At 43.0% G+C, this 15,192-nt stretch overlaps 1 protein-coding gene across 5 annotated transcripts in view; it reads left to right on the top strand.

Moving 5' to 3' along the window:
- GHR (growth hormone receptor) overlaps positions 1–15,192 on the top strand; it is a 146,244-nt gene that overhangs the window by 23,515 nt on the left and 107,537 nt on the right. For 2 of the 5 annotated variants that reach the window (XM_079330150.1, XM_079330151.1), the window contains exon 1: positions 7,255–7,463. The exons of 2 other annotated variants lie outside the window; for them this stretch is intronic. The gene's annotated coding sequence lies outside the window, so the exon portion shown is untranslated. Of the gene's footprint in view, positions 1–6,872; positions 7,043–7,254; positions 7,464–15,192 lie in introns of those variants that run through there. One more of the 5 variants, XM_079330154.1, reaches the window with a different exon arrangement.

Below are 15,192 nucleotides of genomic sequence, written 5' to 3'. Positions count from 1 at the left end.
GAACAATCCGGATGACAGCCTTAATATGTTTGCAGATGAGACAAAGTTGAAAAAAAGTGAAAACATGAGTGCATTGAAAGACACAATTCAAGCTCAGAATTATCTTGAGAAATCGCAGGGGTGGAATGCAAAATGGATTAAATTCTACATGATGTACTGCTCTTAGGTGGAAATAATAAAATTTAATGCTCTGATTGATAAATAGCAGTATAGCCTTCAAGCCCTTCCCTTCTGAGCATTATTAGAACATTATGTAGAGAACTTGGTCCCTTTGGGGCATTATACTCTAAAAGAGACATGGGGCAACTGGAGAAAGCCCCAAACAGTGCATGTGATGAGAAGCAAAGAGAATGTGATCCATGATGAAAGATTTTAAAAATAGAGACCCTTTGGCCTGGGAAAAATAGTACATGGCAATTATTTTCAAACACAGAAGAGAAAAATCTGATCACTATTTTCAATGTGGATCAAGAATTCTTTAAATTTTAGTGAAGAAAATAACAGGCATTATGGAAAGCATTCTAATAATAGACTTGTGAATATATGACACAGGTATCTTTAGGGGGTCTGCTTGGAGAGAAGCTGCCCTGTCAGTATTTGAATGACAAAATAATGCAAGTCAGGATTTTCCTCTACTGATATTACAATTTTCTCAAAATGGTGAACTGTTGTCAAAACCTAATCTCTTTAGATGATGTTGTCCTGAACAGAAGCAAACCCATTATGTAGTGATGGCAACAGCATGCATTTGATCACTCTGTCTATCTCAAATCCCTTATTGTCACAAATGCTTAAGGTCTGTCAATTGGAGACCTTAAGCTGAATCATAAATTAAAGGATGCTGCTTTTCCTGGAACTAGCAGACTTTGGAAAACAACAAACAAAGTTACTGTCTGGCTTTGTTCACATCCTTTGACTAGAAATTTCTTCTTTTTGAAAGAAATTTAAGAATCATCCTTTATACACTGTGACCTTGACCAAATTGTTGTCTGCCGTCTTTTTGCATGCTAGCGCTACTGTTTTAATATAAAGTACATTTAGGTACACAAATAATCAAGCATGGTGTTTATTCCAGCTTCTGTGTTCTCCTTTCCACCTTAGTACAAAAGACAAAAGAACTTGAGGTGGAGAGCAGGAACAGGTAGCAAAAATTGCAGAAAATGCTCATGAAACATGGGTAGACAACAAATGCTCTGAGCAATAAAATGATGTAAAACACTTGGAGAACAGAACTGGTTAGGTATCTCACACGTCAGAATTTAGGAATTCAAACACAGTAAAGCAATGAAGAAAGCCTTGTTTGACATGTCTAAAACTTTGGGACACTTAGACGAAAGCACTTTAGGCAGAAGTTTTATCAGAGCCCTAAACTTGCACATTGGCAGAAGGAAATGGAGGACAATGTGGACAAATAGGTGCAGGAAGTGGTCCCAGGCTCTGGATTCCAGATTTGCAATATGTGCCTAGTCACAGTCTTCAGCAAACACTTGACAGACTAAGGATGGGTTTCAGTTAAGATCCAGAGAGCAACAACACAACATTCATAAAATAATACACACACATACATACATACATATATGCACATATGCATATTATAAAATGGATTTATGTTTTTCACTGTTCATGTGGAGAAGTTCTTCTCGCTAATGTAACATCTAGGATGCAAGACAACCTGTGCAGTGCTGGAAATAGGCCAGGACAGCAGATTTGATATTTCTTGCATTTAAAAAAAACAGGAAATATATAATTTGAACCAAAACCTTAATTTCTACACTCCTCCATCTCCCTTCTTCAGATAAAAACCAAACAAAATACCACAATGTACACCTTTTTCAGAGAACCAGAAAGTCAGTGTATTCATTACATGGCCAGATAGGTTTTTGTTTTATATTAGCTGTGACTAATATATGTGACAGGATGGGTGAATTAGAAGCAACAGAGAGAGCAAGAGACCCCAGGCTATGGCAGAGCATTTCTTGATTTTTTTCCTTTCTTGCTTTGCCTGTGCCTTCGTATCCTGCACGCATGTTCACATTGATTCCTTGGAGATTAGTTCCTTAGAGAAAATTCTCCGTTTCCACAGATATTTATTGGTTAGGTAATTATTCTGCTTTCATATAAAGTGTTTGGGGGAACTTTGTTCTGTAGCTTTAAAGGAAATAACCCAGACAACCCACAAACTAAATTTTTCCACATATTCAGAAGCTGAGAACAGAGCTGCTATTAAATATTGTTTTTACTTTTACATACAGCAAGCACTGTGCATTCCCAGCTCTTGGTACAAGTCTGATCATGGTTGGAATATGCATTTTATTAGTGTGGTTTCTTTCTGTGGCAAGCAATCGTGTGTCATGGTATTTTTTTCTGCAATTCTACTTAGGATGAAAATTTAGATTAAAAGAGAACTTCTCTTCTTTCAGCTATTCCTTATTCCTTACATGAATAAAGAACGTTAAGAAGGTGAAGGGAGGAAAGAAGAAGAATTAACTTCCTTCTTATCAGAATTTTGACTTGCTATTATCCTAAAGCCAAATACGTTGATGAAAAACACGGTAAATGTCTAAAAGACTAATTTACTCTATAAAGGTTGTCACCTAAATTTCACACACTCCCAGTGGACTTTCTTTCCCCTTAAGTTTTCTAAAAATAGGACATAAAGAGAGAAACACATATTCATCTGAATCATTCTCTAGCTTATTTACAAAAGACCAACATGTTCCTTTTACATCCCCCATTTTTTATTACCATCTAGATAAAATCAGTGGAGATTAATTGGAAAAAGGTGTGTTGTGTAACTAAAACCTATGGATTCATAGCTCTGTGCTTGAGGGCCAGTAGCCCATAGCCATCCTGTTTAATATCTGCATCAAAGACTGGAGGAGGAACTGTGTACTCTTGACAAGTTTGCAGATAACACCAGACTGGAGAGATCAGTATGCTTGAGGGTGGGGCTGTCTTACAGCAGGACCTAGACAGGGTGGACGATCAGACTGATGGGAACTGTGAGAAATTCTGCAGGACAAATGCAAAAATGCAAAATCCTGCTCTGGGGACAAAGAAGCCCGTGAGGTGGTGCAGAGTGGAGTGACCCAGTGAAGCAGCATAAGGATGCCCAGATCAGGAGTTGGAGCATCAGCCCCTCAAAAGGATGTTGAGGGACAGGGCTCTTTCAGCAATGAGAAGGGAAGGCTTTGGCAGCACCTCAGAGCAGCTTTCCCCTTGCCACAAATAGGACATTGAGAAGACAGAGCCAGGCTCTCCACGGCAGTGCATGGTGGACAAAGGAGAGATAATGGGCATAATGAGGACTGAGAAGTTCAGAGAGGAGAGAAAACGAAACCTCTTGCCCCACAGGACAGTGCAGCAGTGAAGCAGGTTTCTGCAAGATGCTGTACAGCTCTAGACATGAAAGTTTTTGCAAACCAGCTGGGTAAAGCCCAGCAATATTTGCCCTCTTCACTGACCCTTCATTCAGCTGGAGGTTGGACTGGGGAGCTCTCAACATCCCTTTCCAGCTGTGTACTTTGTGTTTAAAAGTCAAGAAAAAAAGGCAATAGATTTAAACTGCAGTTATGATTGCAGAACATGAACAATATCTTCACTTAATCTGTCTTCTGCATTTCTTTCATACAGTTTGGAAAAATAAAAATTCCTTTTGTAATTAGTATAAGTATCTTGAGTTTTTCACTCAAGAGAAATATAGTCATGCTCACTTTAACCTCTATAGGGAATTTTAAACTACTGAGGCTAAGCTACCTTTTTTCAGGCCTCATTTAAAAGCTCTGCAGGTAAAGCAGTATCAATCGAGTGCATTTTGCAAAAAGCCTAACAACAAAATGTCACTTTATTTCCTTTCCATACAAACTGCTAGACAAAGAAACTCCTGTTTCTAGCATGGACCTTGCATGTGTAGCCCATTATATTGATCCAGGCGTATATAAATGAACATTGCTGTTGCTGGCAATAGGCAACTACTGCCTGCAAAATCAAGCCATGGGAGTTTGGCCAACAGACTTTACCAATACAGCTACCTTAACGTTGTAAAAGCTCAGATTTTAGCCAGTGCTTACAGTAGGCACACACTGGCAAGCAAGTCTGACAGAAATTACAAACAGCACTTGTTTAATGAATTAACATCAAGTTGGAATCCTATTTGACACCCTGTTGCTAAACACTGCATTATCCACTATTGTAAAGAGAGAGCAAAACCAGATCAGATATCATCTTGTCTTCTGCACTTGGCTCCAGAGTACCATGCTCAGGAATAATTCAACTTTTAATACACCATTTGGAAAAAGTGAAGCAGCAACTCCATGTACAGAGAAAAGGGTAGGTGTAGGCGTCCCTGTATACTACGTCAGGAATGGCCAGAATTCAGGTATTTTTACTGAATGTCCTCAAGCTGGACTTGCTTTTCCAGGCTTTTTAAGAAGATTGGATGGAATCTGGAAGAGCAGTAATATAGCATAAACCAAAAAGTGAAGAACATGGGCATAGATTAAATTATACATAGTTTTAAAAGTAGATGTTTCCTGGCAGATGTATAAAAAATACAACCAATTTCTATATTGTTGCCAACCTGAGATTCATGGGCAATAATATTCCAATCTTGTGTACTTCACTTCTAATTCTCTGGGCAATTAAACTACTACCACAGACTAGCAATTCTAAATCTAGTAAACAGTTTAATATAAATATCCCCTGAAATCCTCCAAAGAAACTGAGAATAATAGTTATTAAAAGACAGACCTTCTTTTTAAATTTTAATAAGAAAGAACCCAAAAGACTACTGGTCACTTATTATGGTATTTATTTGCATTGAGATGATTGAGAAAATTTGAAGTATTTATCTTACACACAAGTGATACACAGCCTTGTGCTTCCACAGGCCAGCTGTAGACAATGTGGAAACTACACTCTTACCTACCTCCTGTCTTTCCAGCCCCCTACACCCTCACAAGTTTTCTGATTGAAAATTAATTTGGCTGCTTTTGCCTAAATCTGGTCTTGTTGGTAGTGTACTGTGTTTGACATTAGTCCACATGAAACTAAAACTACCTATCATGTGAAGAAATGTAAAACTTTATCTACTATAGAGAAAATCCAGGCAGTTGTAAATCTAGAATATATAATAAATCTATGGATTTATTGCTATCCAAGTTTATTTGTACATATGATGAGGGAGCAATAAATAATTTTCTCTTGTTTATCCATGTAATATTTTACATGTTCAGCTCTCACTGCCACTTGATTAATACAAACCAGTTTGTCATAGTCTCAGATGTTACTATGTTACAGGAATGTTGTATTAAACAAACCCCATAAACATCTCTGGACCTGGAATTTCCCCCTTTTATCACAGTGCTTCAACCACAAAACTATAGGTCCAGGATCAGATCTGTGGTTGCTATTTCTAACACAGTGAGTTACTAATCATTCTTCAGCACAAGAAGTAAGGATGAAAGGCCTGAGTAACAACTGCTACTTTGGGAGCACAGGCATCTCCTGGAAGATGTGCATATGAATTCCCTGACCAGTGGTAAGTGGAACTTAATGTCCTTTGCGCATATATTCATGCAAAGACTATGGTATTGCTTGATACTGTTATAAAGAAAAAATAAATCTGTTCCTGTGATGTTGAATGAAGAAAAGGCAAGAGATGGTTCTGATGTAGGAATAAGCAAGATGAATGTGTGCACCCTTAGTTTAAAACCTCAGCCATATGTTTGTCATGTACTTATCAACATGTCAGATTTTAATTCCCTTAAGTCAACTGGAAATTGATGAGGTCACATCTCATTCTGGTACATGTCTTCAGCCCCCAGAAATCACCCTGTTTGTTCTGGGCAGAGCAAGCCTGGATCAAAAGCCCAGCTGAAGACAGATAATTGCTGCTTGCAGGTCAGTCTTTGAGGAATACCAGCTTCCTAAGACAAGCAGCTCACAGTTTGGAAGCACCTGGTTCAATAGCAAGGGAAGGGCAGTGCCGGCCTGAGCAGACAGAGGTGCCAGGAGCTGCACTGTTCCCGACCATTATAGTCAAACGGCTTCCATATGCCGGCACGGCTATTCCTGGGAACGATACACACCAGAAAGCTTGGGCAAGATACAATTGTCTACTATTCCCAGTTAATTTCAGAAGGGGCTTTGTGAATTCCTGAATGATTGTGAAACTCCTGCAACACTGATCTGTGGGGCTCTTGTCCCACCTTTGTTTAATGAGGAAGCCAGACGCTGAGCCGTTTGGCAGGTGTGGGGGACACGCATGACAGGGAGCACGCAAAGGCCTTAAAGATCAACGTGTCACTGCTGAGGTCACCTTTCACACGTGGGACTGCATCTGGTACTTTCTTAATGCAGATGATATGTAAATAAACCGATGGCAGTATGCTCCTTCTTAAAGTTGTCTTTCCTAAACTGTTTTGCAAAAGAGAAATTTATTATTATTTTAAACCAGTCCCCAGCAAAACGGAGAGTAGCTACCTTCTACACTTACACTACTCAGCCCTGTGCGCGCTCTGCCACACACCTGGTCGCGGAATGTGCCTTCATCCTTTCAGCCGTCCAAGACTTTCCACCTGGCAGCCGCGCCTGTGGCACGCTGACACCCCCTTCACCCAGTCGCCTTCCTGAACACAAACGCGATTGCCAGCCCTGCTGAGCCCCTGGTCCAGGCCGGGCCAGGAGCCCGGGGCTTGCCCCGATAGCCACGGCCCGTGGGACTGCGCCCAGAGCGCCTCCCGTCCGTCTGTCCGTCCGGCCGGATTGCGCGCTGCAGTAGCGCGATCCCCCTCTAGACGGAGCCGCGCGGCGCAGCCCCAGTGCCGGCACCGGCCGGGGCTCGGGCCGGGCGGCGGCGGCCCCCGAGCCGCCCCACCCCGCCGGACACGCTGCTCCGAGCCGCTCCGAGCCCCGAGCCGCGGCGGGGCCGGCAGCTGCCGGGGTGAACGAGGAGAAGGAGGAGGAGTGCGCGGCGATGGCCGCTGAGTGCCCCGCGCCCCAGCAGGGCAGGACAGGCGCGGACCGGGCTGCGGCAAGGGAAGTGAGTGCCAACACCACCACCACCACCACCACCACCACCACCACCACCACCGCCGCCGCCGCTGCTGCCGCCGGGGGACGGTGCGTGGGGAGGGGTGTTGAGGAGCGCTCCCCGCCACCCGCCGCCACCCACCGCCACCCGCCCTGTGCTGACCTCCCCTCCCTCCCTCTCTCTCTCTCTCTCTCTCCCTCCAGCCCTCTCCGCTACGCTCTCCGCCTGCCCCGCCCCGCCCCGCGGGAGGAGTGCGGGCTCAGCCCGCCGCCCCGCCGCTCTCGCTCGCGTTTTTTGCCGGTCGCTGCCGCCCCAGAAGTTGGGGCCGCTGGCTGAGGCGCTCCCATGGTGCCGGCGCCCGCCGGGGGGGCGCACGCCCGCTGCCGCCCGCCGCGCCGCCGAAACTTGGGGGAAGTTTGCGAACGAGTCGGTGAGTACGGAGCGGGCAGAGGCTCCGCGCCGCTCCCGCCGCTCTCGCCGCGGCCGCGCAGCCGCTTCCCCGCCCCTGGGGGCGACGAGCCGGGGTCCGGCTCCTGTCCGGCTTCGCTTCCCCTCGCCCGGGGCGGCGGGGGTCTGCGAGCTTGCCGCTCGGTGCCGGCCGCTGTCGCGGGAGCCGGGCCGGGACCGCGGCGTCCGCTCTGGCCCGGGCTGGGACGGCGGGCGGGGGGCGAGAATTCCTGTCACGTCCCGTGCGGTGGGTGATGGAGGGGGCGTTGGGGACGAGAAGCCTAGCCTCGGAGATCTGGAGAAACAGTTTTCTTCAGAGATACACTCATTTCTGCGTGGACTTGGATTTAAAAGAAGTAGAGCGAGAATGATCGTTTGACTGCCAGCGTCACAATTTCCCCCCCTTGTAATAGACCTAATCAGAATTTTTATTCTGTATGGTTTATTCCAGTTCATACAATCCCTGCAATTCAACCTCTTTTTTTTCCTTTACTGCCGTTTGTCCATAATTTTGTTTCTTATTGTGTGACATGCTGTAAGTGTTGCATAGGATAAAAAAACAGAGAATGTTTTGAAAAATAAATACTGCAGACGTTCTGAGCAGAAGTGTGTAAACAGAGGAGTTACATAGCAGAGTAGTAACTAGTGCTTTATCATAGCAACCTCTTCAGTAAAACTTGTTGCAAACTCTCACAGGACTAACGCTAGAGATCAAGTGAGTGGATGTGAACTAGTTACTCATATTTTCGGTACAGCGTATTTTGTTTAGCGTATAGTATATTATTAACTTTATGGTGTTCAGTCACGGCTTTTCTTTTTGTGTAGCAATTGCAAAACCACACCTGGTCATCTTTCTGGTCATTATTAAGTCCGAACTAAGAATGAAGCAATTAAAAAATTGCAGCCCACTGCTTCATCTGGATCCCATTTTATTAATGCTGTAAGCAAGTGTTTACTGATAGGAAAAATTGAAAGTTATTTGCCAAGATCTTTTTAGCTTAAATCTGAAAGGCTCTTAACTATAGCATACACTTGGTTGCTCACATCAGCAATGAAAATGTAGTTGGGCATAGAATCAATTTAAGGAGATTTGGTAAGACATATTTAAATGCTGATGTTTATTTAAAAGATGCTATTTTAAATATTAAGATTAAAATACATTACAATTGAGATGTCTTGTGGCTCTGAGTGATAAATATAAGTGTTACTGAAGTTAGTCAGACAGCTTAAGCTGCTTGAATAGGAATGTGGTGTTTTTCATCTCTACCACATCTCAGTCTCGCTTACTAGAATTGCTACTTGCCCTGTTAATTCATGATGTTAGCATGTTCTAATAGTTATAAAGGACTGACAAACAAGACAGCTTGCAATCCTTCTGAGGAGTAATTTCTAACATTGCCGGTAAGTGGTAGTGGTACTGTTATCAAATACATGACTATAACTGCTGAAATTTACAGTAATGTATAGAGAAGTTATAGACACTCACCAAATATTTTTAAATTCTCTGAGTATGGTCGATCATTTTTTTCATTGCTATTTCTGTTTCCTGTCCTGGTCTTGATATATTTGCTCAGCACAGCGTAGCACCATTCAAGTAAAAAATCAAGGGAACTGTAGAGGCAGCCCAAGGCACTGCTACCAGAGAGTATGTGGGTGTCTGTGCCACACTGGCTGTGTTGGGGAAATCTATAGGGCTCAGTTCAAAACATCTTTGCAAACTGAAGCAGCATGTAATACTGTATGACCTCTTGTCCCCTCTTCCAATAAGGAATGGTCAAAACCTCTGAAGGCAAATCTCCTGTTTACAGATTGGTACCATTCTTTTTCATGAACTGGACACTGAGGTATTATGGGTATATAGTGGTGCTTTTAGAGTACAACTTCCACTCACAGGGCCTCTTTTGTCTGACTGTATGTATATATCCTCTGCTTATATTAACTGCGCTAGGCCTTGCCCCTGTTAAATGAAACTTTTGGTGCAGAAATTATGTTTTATCTTGCGCTATTGAGAGGAGCATTGAACTGAATAAATATAACATCATGTATCTTATTTGAAGTACCAGATTTCTGCAAATATTTGTCATGGAAAAAGCAATGTAGGCAGAGATGCTTTGATTTTTTTTTTCTCTTATTGAAAAATAAGTGTTTTATCAGACACGACAGCACTTGCTTGCATTCAGCCCAGTTGAAGATCTCGCAATCTTAAAGTACGTGTCAAAACATTTCGAAAGCATTGCAAATGAATGGAATTGAAATTAAAGCATTGTGATTTATAGGAGTAACAAGAAGGGGGGATAAACCTGGTGGGGTAAGAAAGGGCAAGGCTACCAGCAGTGTAATAAGGAGTTTACTCTATCCACAGGGTAGTCCTTCAATGATAGGTTAACTAGAGGGTCAGGTTTCTTTCAAATAAAGGGGTTTTCTTATCTTGTTATCAAATACTTGTCTGATGGAAAGACAATTCTTTGGCCCAGTGGAGCTAAGATAGTAATTCTGGGGAGAGAGCAGTATGAGGGAAACAAGGAGAGAGGTAGTAGGGCTGCTGCTTCGGTGTGGTGGAGGCAAAGGGCTGATGCAATGAGATACTAGCTTGGCAGGAATAGATTTATGTCAGGGCTTGAAGGAACACTTTGTGCTCAAATTGTTTATCACAAGGGAAATCTTCCTTTACCGTATATGAATCCTAGTTTAAATCTTTGTATGAGGTAGGTGTTTGTTTACACATCGTTTTAGTTCATGAGAGATGGAACAAGCATCCTCTTACCAAAGAGCTGATTTTCAGTGTATGAGAAATATTTTTTCCCAGGAAATTGGAAAGGCTGTTTTCTGACAGAGATCACGTATCACATGTACTGCAGATTTTGAATTGAAAATACATTTAAGAACATGTTTTATTGACCTTTTGAAAGCATGTATTCTTTTGAAAATACCTTTATCACTAAAATGAATTATTTTCTTCATTGTTAATTAGTTAGTATAAACTCCAGAAATGTTTCACAGTATCAGGGTGACTTGCAACAGGGTGAAACTTAATGTCTCACTTGAACAGTACCTTGCTATTTGTTGGACATTTCAATTGTCCGATGCTGTGAGGATGTAAAAGACAATTAAAATTACTCTTACTGAAGGAATAACTGCTGGAAAACACAACTGGTGGTGGATGCATGTGCACAGACATTTGGGTCAGAGTAACTTTCCAGATGTAATGTTGCCCCACTTTGTTACCATGTACTCAGTAGCTGAAGGGCTACACCAGTAATTCAGCATTTGAGTTTTAAAACTCCATCTGTCACACTATTCATACTTACCATGCTAATTTGAACCATTTATGTTTGTCTTTTGACTTGCCAAGAAATCCAGACTGCAATGCCAACACCCATACCTACTAAATCATGTTCTGCTTTATAAGTTAGAGTTACAAAAGTACTCCTGTTTGTAGTGACACAGTCTGCAACATAGTCATTTGTCCTGCTGTGCCCATGCTAGCAGTTTGGTTTTGTGGAAGGAATCCAGTGTGTGGGGTCGTGGTCCTGTGGGGGAAGGTGCTGCAGGTCTGCATGGAGAACACTGGAGATGTGGTGGAGACAAGATAAACTCTGCACAGTGACTCCTGATGAGAGGATATGAAACCCTGGTAAATATAGCTGAAAATTTTGCCCCCTCTGCATTAAGAGAATACACACAGCACCCATTCTGTTGGTGGGGAATGATTTATGCTTCCCTGTTTCTCCTTTTCTGTAGCCATTTAGCGAGGCTCAGAGCGTTAGTGTGTTACAGTGCTAGACCTGCTCAGCCTCTGCATCAGGCATACAGTGACTGCTGGGTTCATAATGTGTGAAACTGAGCTCAGAATGTGCAAAGCAAAGACGCTTTGCTAGCTTTGTGCTCATTAAGGCAGCAGATTGCTGCCACTGACCACTTAATAAGCTTATTGCTTGTAATCCTAGAACAAAGGTGATATATAAAAAAAAATAAAAGCAAATAACTAGTTGCATTTAAATAGGACATTAACAGAGATGGAGATAATTAATATTTAGAACTTCAGACTCTGTTTAAATACTGTCATTATGGTCCTCAAACGATGTTTTTAAGTGGTCAGTCCAAACATAAAATATTGTTTTGGATGCACAGCAGTAATTTTATACCAAAAAAAAAGTCAGTAGTTAACAGACAACAACTCTGAGGGGAAGTTAGAAAGAGGTTATTAATAACTATAATGTTACAGCATTCAGGCATTTAAACAGAATTTAAGTTTTTACTGCCTCAAGAGAAAACAGGCTCAGTAAAACTCTATATTGCAGTAAATCTCTAGGATGCATTGGTGGTTGAGTAGAAACTGTACCTGTGTTAGTTTTGTGAACAGATATCTTTGTGCCTGACCAATATGCAAAAGTTTTAGGTTTTAATCCATATACAGTCTATCTCTACAAACTTATTGGTATAGCCAAACAACTCCCTTTGTGCCTGTCAAAGTCTGGCAATAGTCTGACCATGAAGTACAAGCTGTAGGACAGACGAAACAGACTGAAAGAACCATCACATTTTATTCCTATCTTCAGTTAAATAAGCATGCAGTCAGTTTCTGCATTTTGTGTCTGTTTCTAGCTGCAGCAAGCAACTATATTTTGTGTTTCTTTTTTTTTTTTTTTTTTTTTTTTTTTTTTTGTTTGCCTGCTTTTTCATTCATGTGTTATGTTAGTGCTACCTAGAGAATGTGCTGGGCTCTCCTTCACTGCATGACTGAAAATATTGTTTGAATTTGTTACGGAATGCTTTTTAAGCTGTGTTTGCTCAAGAGCCATGTTATGAGCCTACTTTATAATTGTTCTGAGCAATTTTTTGTTTACTGTTTGGTGTTTTGATGGTTTGTGGCTTTGCTAATGGCTTTATGTGATGCTGTAAAAAGTGAGTGAAAACAAAGCTGGGTACCTTCTATATGGTGGTTCTTGTCCCTTGCTTTGCATAGGTTGAAGACTGGTTGTATTTCGGGACCAAACTTTACCTGTTCTGCCAAGAATTAGGAATATCTGATATGAGGACTGAGAGAAGAGAAATTAAAAGCTGCTGTATTTGGGTTTTGATTGTGTTTTATGCCTGAGCCTGTTACACTATATCAGGGGAACACTGTGGAACTTTTACTTAAAAAGAAACCTCTAAGAAAACCATAGCTTTCATAATGACTGTGATAGTTTGCAGAGTAGCTCTAAGGACTAAGTCAGATGTTATGTAAACAAAGTAGAATACAGCATGGTCAGGCCTCGACCAGGCCATCTCTTTCATAGGACACGTAGATCAAGCCTGATGAGCTATGCTTATGCTGTTGCTTTGGTCCTGTAGGTTGAGTCCTGACTGATTTGAGGGCATAAAATAGATGAGTTGAGCCACCTGAAGGAACAATTTGCAGGGTACAGGGGGAAATCCTGCTCTTTTTCTAGAATCTGTTTGCAGGTTTTGGCTGAGGCACACATATAACTGCAACACATGCATCTGAAACATTACAAGCTGGTGGTTGTTACAAACAGTGCCAGCCTACTGGTCCAGCATGTGTGAATGAGTTTATCTTACAACCGCAATGTTTTTGCGGTAGGATCAGAAAGAGTGTGAGAGACAGTGCTTTACACTTTTCAGCTGTGATTTCTGACCTTTGGAGAGCAGCAGTGTGCCTCTGGGTCTGCTCGTGCTGGGTGTTGCTAGCACACACTGCTCAGGAGAGGTGCTGGTTACGTGATACGGTGGCTGCTGCTGTGCGCCCGCCAGCTCTGCTGCTGCAGGACAGCGTGTACAGCACGGAGGGACTGCAGCCTCAGCTCTCCACTTCCCTGTGAGAAAGGCTATTTTTGTGGAGCTGTGTGATGAGCTCTGGTATCTTCCAGCTCTGAGGTGTTTTAATTAGGATGGCCATATCAGTTGAAAAAACATTTCAGAAAAAGAAGTCACTGTTGTAAAGAAGTCTGTGCCTCATTACGGCTGTTTCTTAGGTAAGTATTTTGTTTGAACAGCTAATTTCCTTGAAATAACGGGTAGCTTTGAGAAAACTCATTTCTTTGGTTGTACTAGGTCCAGTTTTTTTCTGCAGCATGTAATTTCATCAACCACAAGGCACACACAAGTGGGTTAACTGCAGTGGATTCTGCTTGATGGTTCTCAGGGGTCTAGCTGACCACCAAGGTGCTGGTGCTGACATTAAGGAAACATGGCATTCACCTCTCTAAGTAGAATGAGGGACCTACATAACTTGCATTGAAGCAAGAGGAGCAAGAATATTTGCTTTGTACATCATTGTAAAGCTAGTATGGCTTTATACACAGGAGAGGTCTTATCTGAGAAATTTGGTGGGATAGAGCTACAGGTTTGGTGGACAGGGGCACAGCAACTGATACTGTCTGTGTGGACATATGAGTTTGACACTGTCCTGCAGGTCATCCTTGTCTGTAAATCAGAGAGACACAAACTGATGGATTGGCCACATGGTGGATAAAAAGCTGGCTGGATGGCCACGCTCAGAATTGTGGTCATTGTCCACATGGAGACCAGTGACCAGTGGTGTCTCTCAGGGTTGGTCCCTGGGGCTGAGACTGTTCCAGACCTTTGTCAGTGGCATGGACAGTGGCATCAAGGCACCCCCAGCAAGTCTGAGCTCAGACACTGAGCTGGGTGGGGCAGCCAGCACAGGGGAGGGAGGGATGGCATCCACAGGGATCTGGACAGGCTTGAGAGGTGGCACCATGCAAACCCCAGGGAGTTCAGCAAGGCCAAGTGCCAGCTCCTGCCCCTGTGCTGGGGCCAGCCCAGACACACAGGCTGGCACAGGAGTGATTGAGAGCAGCCCTGTGGGGAAGGACTTGGGGGTGGTGGCTGATGGAAAACTCACCATGAGCCAGCAGTGAGTGCCCCCAGCTCAGAAAGCCAAGGGAATCCTGGCTGCATCCAAAGGAGCATGGCAGCATCCTATTCTGCTCCTGTGAAACCCCACCGGGAGCACAGTGTCCAGCCCAGTTGTCTTCAGCTTAGGAGGGACATGGAACTGCTGGAGCAAGTCTAAGCTGGGCTTAAGAGGGCTGGAGCTCCTCCCCTTTAAAGACAGGCTGAGAAAGTTGGGCTGTTCAGGCTGGAGATAATAAAGTTGTGTGCAGACCTCATATCAGCCTGCCAGTATCTGAAGGGGAGCTACACGGAATCTGGAGAGGGACTTTTTGTCAGGAACTATAGTGACAGGACAAGAAGTAATGGGTACAAACTGAAAGAGGGGAAATTTAGATTAAATATAAGAAATTAATTCTTTACTGTGAGTGTGGTGAAGCAAGTTGTCCAGGGAAGCTGTGGATGCCCCAGCCCTGGCAGTGTTTCGGGTGAGGTTGGATAAAGCCTTGGGCAGCCTGGTCTGGTGGGAGCTGTCCCTGCACGTGACAGGGGAGATTGGGGCTACATGATCATTACAGTGCATTACAACCCTTAATATTTCTACGATTCTGTGATTTTTCAGGCTTATGGTATATCATGCTATAAGACCTGTATCCAGCATACAGGGGAATTAAGCAATATGTTTGGCCCCTGTATGTTTGATCCAGCTTGAGTGCACTTAATGCTATGATGGAACAAGTAGTGTTGTTCACTGTTGCACCCATGTGTTTGTTGTGGCCTGTTCTATTGCTTTTTTTTCCAAAGATAAAATCTTTTATTAAGGTAATCAGGTATATTGGTTGAAAATCATT

This window comes from Erithacus rubecula, assembly GCF_903797595.1.
Source record: "Erithacus rubecula genome assembly, chromosome: Z".
In the NCBI taxonomy this organism is placed as follows: domain Eukaryota; kingdom Metazoa; phylum Chordata; class Aves; order Passeriformes; family Muscicapidae; genus Erithacus; species Erithacus rubecula.
The sequence above is the reverse complement of the archived record's forward strand: the minus strand, read 5'-3'. Positions and strand labels throughout refer to the sequence as shown.